This window comes from Musca domestica, unplaced genomic scaffold, assembly GCF_030504385.1.
Source record: "Musca domestica strain aabys unplaced genomic scaffold, Musca_domestica.polishedcontigs.V.1.1 2, whole genome shotgun sequence".
Taxonomy (NCBI): Eukaryota; Metazoa; Arthropoda; class Insecta; order Diptera; family Muscidae; genus Musca; species Musca domestica.
Window position 1 is genome coordinate 37,577,370 of NW_026712249.1, and position 14,535 is coordinate 37,591,904.

The following is a 14,535-nucleotide window of genomic DNA, read 5'->3' on the forward strand; positions in this document are numbered from 1 at the left end:
AAAAAATTAATATTTGAAAACGAAAAAAAACTAAATCCAACAAGAAATTCCTTTTTAATGTCCATTGAACGGGCTATGGCAAATTACCAATTAATAATAAAAAAATCTCCAAACAATTAAAAATTCATTTGTTTACAGATAAATAAAAAATCTCACAAATTTGTAATACAAACAAAAACACTCGACATTTGCATAGAAATTGAAGTCGCGCACAAATTCCATAAAAATTACTTTAATATGCAACAGATTAAAAGTTGTCATATTTTTAAGCTGTTGCTACGGGTTACTGCCTCCGCCGTCGCCGCAGCTACTGCAGCTACTGTTGTTGCTGCTCCTGTCATAATAAAAACCGCAGGATATGAAATTAATAGAAAAGCTATCGCAAGGATTTAACACAAAAAAATATGTGTGCTACTGCTATCCGTGCTATAACATTTAAAGAGGTTAAGTAAACAGATGATGGCATACTTTTAGGATTATTTAATAGATTTCGATGGCAAAAAAAAAAAAAAACAAAACACGAAATATGTAACATACGGCTGACACAAAAACCATATTCTCAATTACAAAAAAAAAATAATTGCACACACACACACACAATTGAATTTTCTTGGGCAATTGAGTGAAAGAGCGCAAAAAAGTAATGCATGGCCACAGGCGTTTTAAACAATTAAATATATGGCATATTTTTAGTGGGGAAAAACAGTTCAAATATGGAAGCAATTTTTTTCAATGCAAGTACATTAATTCAAAAGAAAAAAGAAATAAATGAATTTGTTACTGTTAAAAAATTCAACAAAAAACAATGATGACGTTTTCAGAATTAAAGGACATACAAATAATGATAATTAGGAAATACAAAAATGTTCGGTAGAAACATGGACACAATAAGGGGGACAAACAGAAGGCCTGGGAATAATGTACAAAGATTTTTTTGGTTAATCGTTTTAAGTATATTTCCAAGGATTTTTCCCGGACCTTATAATTTTTAAGTAAAAATTTTAAGGTACGCAAAACCCTCAAATGTTGGATTTAAAAAAAAAAATTTCTTTACAGCAACGTGGATTTTTTAAAGAATTTTTTTTAAGGATCTAGTGAAACGTGGATTTTCTTAAAGAATATTTTTAAAGGACCTACAAAAACGTGGTTTTTTTAAAGAATATTTTTTCAAGGACCTACAAAAACGTGGATTTTTTAAAGACTATTTTTTCGAGGACATACAGAAACGTGGATTTCTTAAGAATACTTTTTCAGGGATCCACAAGACGTGGATTTTTTACAGAACATTTTTTTTTTTCAAGGACCTCCTAAACGTGGATTTTTTAAAGAATTTTTTTCATAGATCTACAGAAACGTGGATTTCTTAAGAATATTTTTTCAAGGATCCACAAGACGTGGATTTTTTAAAGAATATTTTTTTTCAAGGACCTCCAAAACGTGGATTTTCTTAAAGACTATTTTTTCAAAGACCTACAGAACCGTGGATTTTTTAAAGAATATTTTTTTCAAGGACCTACAGAAACGTGGATTTTTTAAAGAATATTTTTTCAAGGTGCTACAGAAACGTGGATTTTTTAAAGAATATTTTTTCAAGGACCTACAGAAACGTGGATTTTTTTAAGAATATTTTTTCAAGGACCTACAGAAACGTGGATTTTTTTAAGAATATTTTTTTAAGTATTTACAGAAACTTTGTTTTTTTTAAAGAATATTTTTTCAAGGGCCTACAGAGACGTGGATTTTCTTAAAGAATATTTTTTCAAAAATCTCCAAAACGTGGAGTTTTTAAAAGAATTTTTTTAGGGGCCTACAGAGACGTGGATTTTCTTAAAGAATATTTTTTCAAGGACCTACAGAAACGTTGATTTTTTAAGAATATTTTTTCAAGGACCTACAGAAACGTTGATTTTTTAAGAATATTTTTTCAAGGTTTTCTCCGTCTCCGATGAGAAAAAATTCGTTGTCCAGCAGTTTGTTAACAAACAAAATGATCGTGTTTACTGGCCAAAGAGGTCAGCTGAAAATGTGAACCTTCGGTTGATGGTGTGGGCCGCCATAACAGCCGATAAACGGAGGGCGAGTTCATATTAATCGACCGTGGCATCAGAATAAATTCCGAATATTATCGCGAAAAATTATGGAGGGTGTATGAAAGCCTTAGGCACGCAACAGGAGATTTCAACAGAACTTAGCACCATCGCACTCAGCCAACGCCAACCAAGAGTGGTTACAAAATTAGGTTCCTCGCTTCATTTCCAACGCACAATGGTCACCTCCGGATAGCAAACCGTTGGACTATTTTGTCTGGAGTATTTTGGAAAGCAAGGTTGCCACTAAAAAATACTGAAGTGCCGATCACCTCAAGCAAGCGTTTAGAAGGGAATGGGCCAAAATACCGCAGAGCAACAATCGGGCAGCGTGTGACGGTTTCATTCGAAGAAATCTAAACTTATTCTAAAATTTGACGCTATTTCCGAAAATTTTTTGCTTTCATTCAATAAAAATAAAAAAATTAAAAATTATGGCGCTTGACTTTGTACCGTTCTGTTTTTATTTCACCCTGTATCTGTATGGGTGACGTCCAACAAAATATATTGTCAGCAGCATTCCGTTTTTTTTATTCTTATGTTCATAAGCACAAATATTCCTCCGAAGGTATCCCTTTATTCTCATTTGCACCTTAGCTCCATACTAATATAATGTCCGAAATATAGATGGCGCTTGTCGGAAAAAATAAAAAAATTATTTTGCAAATATCTTACCCTCCTTTACTCAGTTCAATTTATTAAATTTTTATACTTCATCAAAGCATCCTTTATTCATTTTTTTTATATATTTCCCTTATTTTTAAACCTATAGTATTAACACCATTTTAAAATGGTATAATACCCTCCTTAAAAATCCGATTAACCCACTCAATCCAATTACAATATTTAAAATTCGTAACAAATGAAAATAAAAGCAACTCTGGTCGGTAGCATATGCTCTACTCAAATAATGCCATGAATACCTTTCGTCCCTTTCCCCGGTAAAAAAAACGCCACTGATTAAATATTGAATTTAATGTAATGCCGGTCTCTCATGATCCTCCCCCGCTCGCTGGGATGACCTAAAAACCCAGAAACTTCGCACACGTGACAGATGGTGTCATTGCATATGAAAATTCGCACAATACTATCAATAAATCATTTATATCCTTTTCCAATTTTTGTTCTGGAAAAATAAATCACAAAAACCATGCAATGCGGCGGCTGCTGCTGCTGCCACTGCTTTCATACATGATATGGCTAGATGGGAGGTAATTGAAAAATAGTTTCAAGGAAGTTTATTTTTTTTTTTTGTTAGAGTTCTGTTTTTCCACCGAAAACACACTATAACTAATAAAAAATGCTGTTGGTTTTGGTAACGAAAACATTTCAATGAGAAGGAAAAAGAAAAAACGAGAACGTTTGAATGTTTTATAGACCAAATGTACACATTGTTGTTGTTGTTGTTGCTGGTTTTGTTGTTTTTGTAAATGGATTTATAACATACTGCATTTTTGCGATATGAATCGAATGCTTGAACGCCGCCGCAACACATATCATTGGCAAATATGCAAATTGTATGTCCAAAAGTGTGGAACACTTTTTTTTGGATTTCGAAAACAATTGAGCCTGATAGGCAAACAAGGAAATAGTAGAAAAGCCGATTTTGTTTTGAGTTATGTTTTGAAACAATAGAAAGATTTTTTTCACAACATGCGTCTATATGCTTTAGATATTATTTACTGTTTTACGTTATTAAATTAAATATTTGAAAAGATAGACAGTGAAAGGTAAGCCCAGAAAGGGCTAACTTTTATATTTAGTTTCAATTCAAGAATAAAAAAATTTAATCAGATTGAAATTCGAAAATTTAAATATATTCTGTTGGTACCTAAAAAATTCTTAAGAAAAATATAATAAGGGTCAAATGGTCCTTAGAAATATATTCCTCCACGATTATAGGCCTGTTGGTCTTTGGAAACATATTCTCAAAAAATCCTTCATTATGTTCTTTAAAAACAAGTTATAAATTTTCAATCGGTTAGCCGACAAATGTATACCCTCATCCAACGTTCGGTTATTTAAATATATATTGAGTTCTGTTATGATTATTTGAATTTTGGAGTAGGTTCCGAAGAAATGGGCCAATATTGTCCATTTCGTATAGGATAGGTTCCCGTCTGCGCACTGACGCAAATATAAGAATTTGCAAAGTTATTATCGTTTCTATTTCTGTGCAGAAAATATATATTTTGAAAATTTAAACTTTTTGCTTGGGAGGTACCAGAAGGAGTGGACCGATATATTTCATCTTCACAACAGACCTTGGGTTAATAAAAATATTGGGATTGGAAAATTTGAAGACAATTGGACTCTTAAATCGCATTTCATAAGAGTTTTAATTAATAAAAATGTTGACCTAGCACTGACGCAAATATAAGGATTTTTCAAAGTTGGAGCAAAATCGAAATATCCTTTCTTTTTCTGTGAAAAAAATAAATTTTTTGTAAATTTCGACCATCTGTGTGGGAGGTACCAGAAGGAGTAGGCCGACAGTGTCCATCTTAACACCAGACCTTGGGTTAATATAAATATTGAGAGAATCGAACTCTTGCATCACAATTTATGAGAGTTGTAAACATTCAAAATTTTGACCATTTGTGGACTTGGTACTTGATGGAGTGGACCGATATTGTCCATTTTCGCACCTGACCTAGCACTGACGCAAATATTCGGATTTTCAAAGTTGGAGCAAAATCGAAATATTCTTTTCTTTTTCTGTGCAAAAATTATATTTTTTGAAAATTTCAACTTTTTGTGGGGGAGGTACCAGATGGAGTGGACCCATATTGTACATCTAAACACCAGACCTTGGGTTAATGAAATGATTGGTATGTGTGAAATTTGAAGACAATCGGATTCTTACATCACATTTTATAAAACTTATAATTATTTAAAATTTTTACCCTTTGTGGGGGAGGTACTTGATGGTCCACTCCATATTGTCCATTTTCACACCTGACCTAGCACTGACGCAAATATTAGGATTTGCAAAGTTGGAGTAAATTCGGATTATCCCTTCTCTTTCTGTGCAAAAAAAATATATTTATTGAAAATTTCGACCTTTTGTGGAGGAGTTACTGGAAGGAGTGAACCGATATTGCCCATCTCCGAACTCGATCTAAATTTGAAAAAAATATTACGATGTACCAAGTATGGACCAAATCCGATACGCCAGACAGACAGATGGACAGACGGACATCGCTAGATCGACTCCAAATGTTCTGAAACGGATTTGGTCTAAGGAGACCTAGGGTTTAAAACCGTTACTTCGACTAGGCACATTTTGACCGTATCAAATAATGACGCAAAAGGCCTGCTGGTTATAGTCTGTAGGTCCTTTGAAAAAAAAAAAAAACTTTAAAACTCCACCTTAATGATCTGGTCTGGTGATCCTTTTAAAAATACGCCTCGTCGTCTTTGCAAGAACAAAATCTGAACAAAATCCACCAATACATGTTTCCTAAGATATTCCTAAAAAATCATGATACATCTTTCCTGCTCCTTTATAAAAATACTCATTGAAAAACCACAGTTTTGCGCTCGATAATGTTTCGAAAGATATTCTTCTAGTTCTTCGAAAAATATTCTTAACATGTCGACGGTTTTGGGTTCTGGTTCTGGTGACGTTTTCAAGAAATATTTAAAATTCTGTGAAGAACATTCTTAAAAATTACCTGATTAACTAGGACTTCAAACAATATCTTTTAAAATGAAGATGGAAAAGGAGTTATAGGTCTAAAGAAATATTCTTAAAAATCTTCATCCTTATTGGTACTCTAAAAGATCTTCTCTAAAAATTCATTTTTATTAGTCTGCTGGACTCCTTAAAATTTAGGATTGTAGACATGGTAGTCCTAGAAAATGTATTACTTAAATATCTACTAGATTTTAGGCCTGTTGATCCTTTTGAAGGGTACTCCTCAAAAATCCAGGATTATAAGCTTGGAGTTGCTTCGAAAATTATTCATAAAAAAATCTACAAAGATCTCCCTAATAGCCGTTGAAAAATTTTAGTTAAAAACCAACCTCTATCCTCCTCTATCTATCTATCCTCCCTGAAAAATCTACGACCCCGAGGCTCAGCCAAAAGAGTGTTCCATCCGGTTTTGGGAACGACTCACCTATCTCCTATAAACCACTGATAATACTCTCTCCAGCACTGAGACTTCAAGGAGGGAAATACAGGGTAAGATAAAAAAACTGCAACAAAGTCAAACGCCATAATTTTTACATTTTTTAAATTTAATTGAATGAATCCAAAGAATATCGGAAATTGCATTAAATTTTAGAATAAGTTTAGATTTGTTCAAATTGGTCACCTTTGACACGAATTATGACCTTCAAACGGCCAATGAAACCGTCACACGCTGACCGAATATTGCTCTGCGGTATTTTGGTCCATTCCCGGCGAAGCGGTTGCTTGACGTGATCGACATTTTGGTATTTTTTAGTGCCAACCTTGCTTTCCAAAATACTCCAGACACAATAGTCCAACAGATTGGAATTGTGTGCTGGAAATGAAGCGAGGAACCTCATTTTGTGACCATTTCTGGGTGGCGCGTGCTTAGTGCGGGTGCTGAGTCCTGTTGGAATGTCCAAGGTCTGCGGCCAAAATGTTTGCGTGCCCAAGGCTTTAATGCACCCTCCAGAATATTTTCGCGACAATATTCGGCACTTATTCTGATGCCACGGTCGATTAATACGAGCGGAGAGCGACCATCGGCTGTTATGGCGGCCCACACCATCACAATGGCAGTTCACCAGTACCTTTCGGAAAAGCGAATCAACTCTTTAGCTCTTTTGAGTAAATTTTCTTTCTGTTGCGGTATAAGTTCTTGCACTTTTTTGAATTTTAATGGCTTTACCCTAAGCTCATTTTTCAATATTTGCCGAATGGGATATCGCGATATGTTCAGCTCACGAGCCATTTTTCGGCCACTGCAATACGGGTTTCGATCGAGTCTTTTCGAACCATTTCCGCTGATGTTGCTGTTTTCTTCCGTCCACTTCCTTGACGTCGGGATACACAAAAGATTTATTCACATTTAAATGCTGGAGTTACCTTACGATAGCCACTTGCGGTTTTTCAGCCAAATATAAAGAAATCACGCTATCACGCTTTAATTCCATCACGAATAACGTATTTTCTGGACAATTCTCACCAAAATGCTTTTGTACGCTTGTAAACAATATAATGAGCTGTCACTGGAATAATTTTAACAACTGTCGGACGAGTGGCTTAGAAATGACAGCAGTCTGAAGTTGGTTGCAGTTTTTTCATCTCACCCTGTTATAGATAGGTATATTTTTCTTACTTTAGCCATATTTATACCCTCAGCCATATGGCTACAGGAGGTATATATCATTTGATACGCTCAAAACGTGCCTAGTCGAAATAAGGGTTTTAGCCCGTGGGTCTCTTTGGACCAAATCGATAACTCTCGAAGGGAGTATCCGATTTGGTCCAAACTTGGTACATTGTAATATTTTTTGTCAAACTTAGATCTAGTTCGGAGATGGGCAATATCGGTACACAAAAAGTCGAAATTTTCAAAAAAAAAATGTTTTTGGCACAGAAAGAAAAACAATAATCCGATTTTGCTCCAACTTTGCAAATCCCAATATTTGCGTCCGTGCTAGGTCTGGTGCTAAGATGGAATTTATCGGTCCACTCTTTCTGGTACCTCGCCCAAAGAAAGCGAAATAAGCATCCAACCCTCTTCAAAAATATACAATATTGGCCCATTCTTTCAAAATCTGCTCCATAGAGGGTCAAGAGTTTAAATAATCATAACAAAAGTTTTTTTTAATAATCGAATATTGGCTGATGGTATATATAGGTCGGCACAACCGACCGATGCGTATTTACTTGTTTCATACTAAATTTGTCAACATTTTGATAATTTGAGTTCTTAGTAACACTCAAACGATGGTCACCCCCGATTTTAGCCATTCCCAGATTGGGATGGATGTGGTCCTTATTTGGCGTCTCGGTTTCTAAGGCAGCAGAAAGCTTCTTCGCAGAAAATTTTCGATGTTTCGGATTATATATAAAAATATACCTCCTGAACCTATTTCAAGGGTCCACAGCATATTCTTCAATCGACAATTGTAAAGTCTTTTTGTATAGTTTCGATATATAAGAACCTCATATGTCCACATTCGCAACTAATATTGTTGGTTTGATAACTTCTAAGTTGAGGTAAACGTACTTACTAATAACAGCAAATTCTTTAAATAGTTTTGAATTATAGTGCCGAATTTTCATTTTATGTTATAGTCCCCATAAAGACCTAGCTCCCAAGTCTACGTTCCCAACCAATATTGTTTGTGGCTTTTCAATGGCTATCGGGCGGCAGTTATACTTCATCCTTTTACCTTTCCCACCTGATAAGTATATATCCCCACATTGCTGAAACAGGTCTATGGGTGTAACACACACACACACACACACACATAAGTAAATTTCCCTAGAATTTCCAATACATCCACTTATAAGTATGTGTAATTTTGTGGCATATTCATGGCTTTATTTCAAGTATTCCAATACATCTGTATGGATGTATGTATGTACGTCGGCTTATGAATGCATCTGCCAACAGAATTAGAGTTTATAATTGGAAAGCTTCAAAGGACACTCTGTAATGCAGTATTGAACCAATGATGTTATCGGTTTCCAATGGAAGCTTCATACCTTGTTATTCGCCTCAACTATGTGTCAGTGTGTGTTTGTGTGTGAGTGATAATGTTTGGCTATTTATATCAAAAGAATCGAAAACTTTGCAAGGACCTATCGGTGTGTGTGTGTTAGAGTTTCACAGTGAAAAGGGATATATTAATAGAACCATTACAATTACCACTCAAAGTTAATGGAGGGTTGAGCGTTGTGTACAGGGCCAGCCATTAGGCCAGTGACTAAATACGAAAATTATGCAAAGTGAGAGGATAATCAGGGGATGGTTCTCGCTCTCTCGGTTTCTATGGATGGACATAAAGTATGGGAATGAGAATTTGTTGATAGATTAGTAGTTGTGGAGAAATTCTGTGAAGATACACAAATTAAAGCTTTAAAGGGATGTCAGTCACTCTCGTTACCACTGTGTTTAGTTTTTGCGAACCGGAAGTTTTCGGCTTCAATTGTTTGTTCGACAGTCCGAAAATCCCCATGATAAGTTTTGTGTTGTGCCGCAACTCAGCAGTAGTACTGGGTGGCTAGCATTTTTGGCATTCCAATGTGTATTTAGCCTGAACTTGGTCAATGATCAATCAACAGCACATGTGTTGGTGTCAGCTCGTTGTGTGTGTTGTCCGACCACTGTCCCCCTGTAGGAAAAATCAATATCCACATTACAATGTCTACATATCCTGAGTATGTGTCTACGAGTGTATAGCCACTCTGAACTGGCTAGAGGTGAGGTGGGGTTTTACAAAATGGGGGGCTATTGTGTTAATAATTAACTCCAACGAACTTGGCTCAAGATGGACAATTTGAGTTACGCTTAAAGTCAAGAATAGCCAATGAAAATTATGTAAAAATTTAAAAAAATAAAAATTCATAAAATTTTTAATGACTTCAAACTGAAGTACCACCGCTAGAAAAAATACTTTTTTTTTTTTTAAATTATTAATAAAGCTGTATGTTCGGCCTGGCCGAACTTTGAATACCCTCCACCATTTGGTGAAAATTTTGGCAATTTTCAAAAAAATAAAATCCTTTAAAAATTCTATAAAAATCTTAAAAATACCGAATGTAGCCGTATATTAGGGCCTATACGACGACGACGTGGACCTGCATAGGTAACTTTTGTCACAAGCTATTACAATAATCAAATGCGAAACTTATAAAAAAATCTGTTAATATTGTAGATAAAATCATCAAAATACCGAATATAGGGAGGTACCACGGGGGTTATAAAACGTGGACCTGCACAGACAATTTTCTAGCATAGGCTGTAGTATTCATTACGAACTTCAACTGACAAATTTAAAACAATTCCGGGGAATAATGTGCTTAAAATCATCAAAATACCGAATATCGGGGGGTACCGTTATATGGGGGCTATACGAAGAGGTGGATCTACATGGCTCATTTTCTGTTTTATGCTGTAGTATCTATTACGAACTTCAAGTACCAAATTTGAAACAATTCCGGTAAATAATGTAGCTAAAATCATTAAAATACCGAATATCAGGGGGTACCGTTATATGGGGACTATACGAAAAAGCGGACCTGCACCGACAATTTTCTGTCACAGTCTATAGTATTCATTACGAAATTCAAATGTCAAATTTGAAACAATTCCATCAAAATCATCAAATACCGAATATCGGGGGGTACCGTTATATGGGGGCTATACGAAGAGGTAGACCTACATGGCCCAGTTTCTATTTTGTTCCTGCAGACATAATACACATTTGAGTAAAATTTTATCAACCTGCTTCATTTCGTTCGGAAGCTTGAGTGATTTCCACAGACAGACGGACTGACAGGGCTAAATCGTCCTAGAATTTTACGCTGATTATATACTTTGTTGGGTCTAAAATTATTATTTCGATGAGTTATAAACGGAATGACGAACTTAATATACCCTCCATACTATGTATGGTATTTGTATGTATGCAACGATGGCCTGCAGTGTAAACCCCTCTGATTTTCCTTCAGTATGTGCAATTTTTGTGAAAACTTTTCAAACTAACCATCATGGTATATTGACTAGCTGCCTGAATGTACCCTCACTTGAGTTAGACGAACCAAAGTAGAACACCAGAAAAAAAAACGAACGTAAAAGGGAAGTGAAATGGAAATAAAATTACGAAAAGTTGTAACCCAATTGAATTAGAAACTGGACATGAAACTGCTACACCCTGACATTTAGCCGTTGGTCAGCTGAACTTTTTTAGTTACTTTTTCCTAAATAAAAGTTGAACGTCAATACGGTGCTAGAATCAAGACTCAGAACCATGGACGTTAACCATTTTTGTACAAAATTAACGGTAAAAATTTTTTTTGAAAAAAAAAATTTCGATTTTTCTCGTGCTCCTGTCGTTGAGTTAATCTTCTGACGACTGAACTTATATAATCCATGATAAAAGTTAATCTTATAAGTGGTTTAAAATGTACAAATGTTTTCAGAAACATACGTCTTGACTCATAAAAATTGCTAAAAATAAAATTTAAACATATACAGGTATATTCAAGTAATGAACGATTTTTCAGTTCAATGGCATTTTTTTTTCTAAACGACACTGGATCCAGAAATACCTATAAAAATATAATGTTCTAAGATCCATACAAAAAAAGAGGCATTCACCACAAAATCCGATTGATTTGTACCAATATCATTGATGCCAATATTTGTCGCCAAGTGCTCTTATGACTTATCCTGAACATAAAATGGTCAAATACTTCGAAATATGTCTTTTTTCCAAAAAATATAGAAGTACTTTCAAAAAATGAAAATTGTTTCTGAACATTAACTTTTTTATAAGACCTCATCCTCTGTTTAATTACACAAACATACTTTTCTAAGTATCCACAAAATTCTGCAGATTTTTTCCAATTTCAAAATGACATAAAAAACACTTTTCTTAAGTTTTTCATTGACACCAACATTGTCCCGGCAAATTAGTTTCAGAGATGCTTTTTCTATTTACTTCTCCTTTCCAAAACATCTTGGATTCATCAAATATGTCCATATCTAAATTACCAAATATTTCGAAATCTATAAATTACCAAATATTTCAGAATTTATCAAAGTAATAGAAGTCAAAAAAAAAAAAAAAAAAAAAAAATAGGCATTTTCCGAGTCACTGATATTTTTTTTAAAGGAACCCATCCTGACAGAAATGGGCATACACTACAAAATCCGCCTTTTTAAATTTTATATGTTTTTCATTAATACCTATATTGTTCCAGCAGTTATTTTTCTGAAAATCCATGTTGCCTATTTATTTATCATTTTCACATGATTTCCGATACCTTAAAAAAATTAATTATAAATAAACGAGTATATTCAGAGAACGAAGGACTTCCAGATAGATGGAAGAATTTTTTCTTAGTAAGAACAGTGATAGCATCGGTTTTGTACCGTATTTATTTGGTTATTATACCCTCAGCCATATGGCTAGATATATCATTTGAAATCACGGTTTTAGACCCTAGGTCTCTTTGGTTTCAGGATACTTGGAGTCGATCTAGCGATGTCCATCCGTCGGTCTGTCTGGCTGGCTGGCTGGTGCGATAACTTTCGAAGGGTGTATCCGATTCGGTCCAAACTTGGTACATCGAAATATTTTTGTCAAACTTATATCGTGTTCGGAGATGAGCAAACAACGAAATTTCTGCATCAAAAAAGAGAAGATAATCTGAGTTTGATCCAACTTTCAAATCGTAATATTTGCGTCAGTGTGTCAGGTCCGAAAATGAACAATATCGGTCCACTCCATCAAGTACCTCCCCCACAAAAGGTCAAAATTTTGAATAATTACAACTCTTTAAAAATGTGATGTAAGAGTCCGATTGTCTTCAAATTACACACATCCCAATATTTTTATGAACCCAAGATCTGGTGATAAAATGGAATATTTCGGTCCACTCCTTCTCGTACCTCCCCAACAAAAGGTAGACATTTTGAAAAAAATATATTTTTTTCTGCACAGAAAGAGAAACGATAATCCGATTTTTATCCAACTTTGCAAATCCTAATATTTGCGTCAGTGGTATGTCAGGTGCGAAAATGAATAACATCGGTCGACTCAATCAAGTACCTCCCCACAAAGGGTCAACATTTTCAATAATTACAACTCTTATAATATTTTATCTAAGAATCCGATTGTCTTCAAATTTCACACATCCCAATATTTTTATGAACCCAAGATCTGGTGTTAAGATGGAATATATCGGTCCACTCCTTCTGGTACCTCCCCCACAAAAGGTCGAAATTTTGAACATCCATTATGCTCATAAAACACGAAATCAATATCCGATTTCATTTAGACTTGGCATATATCGATATTTTAATCATTGCAGGATCTGTTGTAAAAACGGTAGATATCGGAGAGTTCCTTCTGGTACCTCCCCACAAAGGGTCAAAGTTTTGAATAACCAAAACGTTTATAAAATCCGAAATAAGCATCAGGTTCTCCTTATATTTCACGCACCCCATTATTTCTACTAACACAAGATATGTTGTAAAGATGTGATATATCGGTCTACTCCTTCGTGTACCTCCCCCACAAATTTTGAATATCCATGAGGCCCATAAAAAGCGACATTAACATCCGATTCTATTCCAGACTTGGTACATATCAAAATTTCCATCAACACAAGATCTGTTATAAAAATGGTAGAGATCTTTTGCTACCTGCCCCATATAAGGTTCAAGATTTTGAAAAACATAACGCTCAAAGAAACGAAATAAGCATAAAACTTTCTTCAAATTTCACACCATCAAACATTTTTGCTAATACAAGATTTGTTGTGAAAATGAAAAATATCTACGATCCCCCTCTGGTACCTTACCCACAAAATGTCATAATTTTAAATAATTTTAAAAATTTAAAAGTCAACGATTCTTTACAACTTGCTATATCTAAAATCTCTATTAACCAAAAGTCTGAGATGAATATGAAATTTATGTATAAAATAATGTTCGACTTTCCTGTAATTTTACTCATACCAATATTTTTATATGTATTAGATGAAGCATGAAAAAGAAATACTTAGGTCCGCTATATCTGTTACCTCACGCATTTTTCCATATCTTCCAAAAACTTGCACATATCTCATATAAAGTATAGGAAGTAGTCGATATAGTCCAAATCTGTCACGTTGTAATATTTATATCTTAGGTCAGATATGAATTAGTCAATATGGTCCAACTGCTTCGGAACCTCACCCATAAAAGGGGTCAACATTTTAAATAATCATAACCAAAGGCTTGGGGGTATACTTTTGTCGGCAAAACCGACTGATAATATTTTACTTGTTTTTTATAAAATGTTTTAAGAATTCTATAAAAAAAATTTCTTGGATCTTAAGAAGTTTTTAATGGTCGAAAAATGCTGAGATCCTAAGAAGAGATTTTTATTTATTTTAAATTATGTTCCCCAGTTTCCAAGGCATATTTATCCATAGAAAAAATATTAAGTCCTTAAAAAGTGGAAAGTGTTAATTTTCTATAGAATGATTCCTCTATAGAAAATACTTCCTTAGTATCTAAGGTGCCGATACAAGAAAATAGAACGAAATTCATAAATTTTTAAGATTTGACATTTTCCAATGCAAGAAATTCTAAGTTCCTATACAGGCAAGAAAAGGATTTTTTCAGTACCATATTACTGATATAATTTTTTCGATTTAAACAAAAATATGTCACTGACATCACCAAGCTTTTCTTAGGTGGTGACCCCATGTGGGGGAACTTCAGGCGGCTTGCATTTGTGC